This window comes from Bombus pyrosoma, linkage group LG17, assembly GCF_014825855.1.
Source record: "Bombus pyrosoma isolate SC7728 linkage group LG17, ASM1482585v1, whole genome shotgun sequence".
Lineage (NCBI taxonomy): Eukaryota > Metazoa > Arthropoda > Insecta > Hymenoptera > Apidae > Bombus > Bombus pyrosoma.
Window position 1 is genome coordinate 3,689,899 of NC_057786.1, and position 1,061 is coordinate 3,690,959.

General features: G+C 42.9%; 1 long non-coding RNA gene across 1 annotated transcript; it reads right to left on the minus strand.

Moving 5' to 3' along the window:
* Positions 1–6: 6 nt before the first annotated feature.
* On the minus strand, positions 7–1,042 carry LOC122576885. Its single transcript, XR_006319931.1, has 3 exons — positions 753–1,042; positions 264–677; positions 7–143 (listed from the first exon to the last, which is right to left on the minus strand). It is a non-coding gene; the product is annotated as an uncharacterized LOC122576885 (long non-coding RNA).
* Positions 1,043–1,061: the final 19 nt, after the last annotated feature.

Consider the following 1,061-nt stretch of genomic DNA (forward strand, 5'->3'; position numbering starts at 1 on the left):
TAGTCCGCTTTCCATAGAAGTCGTTTTCACGCAAAGTGAGCTGATCTATGCAGAGGTCCACTGATCCTTCAATCTTCAATGATGCACGTATGCCGAAATCGTGATTTCGTTTACACTGAAGGGAATGGATCCTGGCAGGATCGCTAAAAATGTCACGTAAACTTCAGAGTTGGATGATAAGAAAAAAGAAGGCTGAGTCTCAACTCAGACTTCCCAACTATTAATTTTCTTTTATCGAACTTTGTTATAAATTTTGTACTTACAAGAAATAGAATGACACTGAATCGGAGAAAAGGGCTGCGCAAGAACAGGAACAAGAACAAGAACTACTCGAGCTGGCTGAAGTCTCGGCTTATAGGCGTTTTGGTTTGAGCATGTTGAGGGGCTCGGTATAGGTTATGATGTGGAAAGTGTCCGAAGCTCGGAGTCCATGTGTTATCTCTGATGTAGGTTGAGATGTGATTGACGTCACACCCTGAGCGTCCCAGGTGCAGCCCAGCGAAATGGACGACGCAGGAGGCCCATATCTCCAGCAACCTGGATACGGAAAACCAGACATATCCCACACAAGCCACCAGCTTCTCCAAGGAAGAATCCACTGACACCACAGCCCCCACAAATAGAGACAAACCTCCAATATACATCACCCACCAAGACTGGAACTCATTGAGGAGACTCTAAACGCAAAGTGATTCCACATTAAACGAATACACGCAGATAAACATGTGCTATTTCTACAAAGTATACCAAACTTTAACAGAGCGAGAGAAATCCTAATTGCAGTTAAGACAGCCTTTTACGATATACACCCAAATCGGAGAAGTACCACACGGTCTCACTAAAGGTTCTAAACAATTGCTTCTCCGGAACGGAAATACTTGCAGAGTTGCAAGCACTGCAGATGTCCGACATCCAATTGTCCAAAGATTGGCGCTTCTCAACAAAAAGATCAATAGAGAACAATGAATTGCTGGCGATTTATATAATCCAAGTATCTTCACAAAGAAATATTAGTAACCTACTAAAAATGAACCGCCTAAGTTACTTTAGGGTAAAATGGG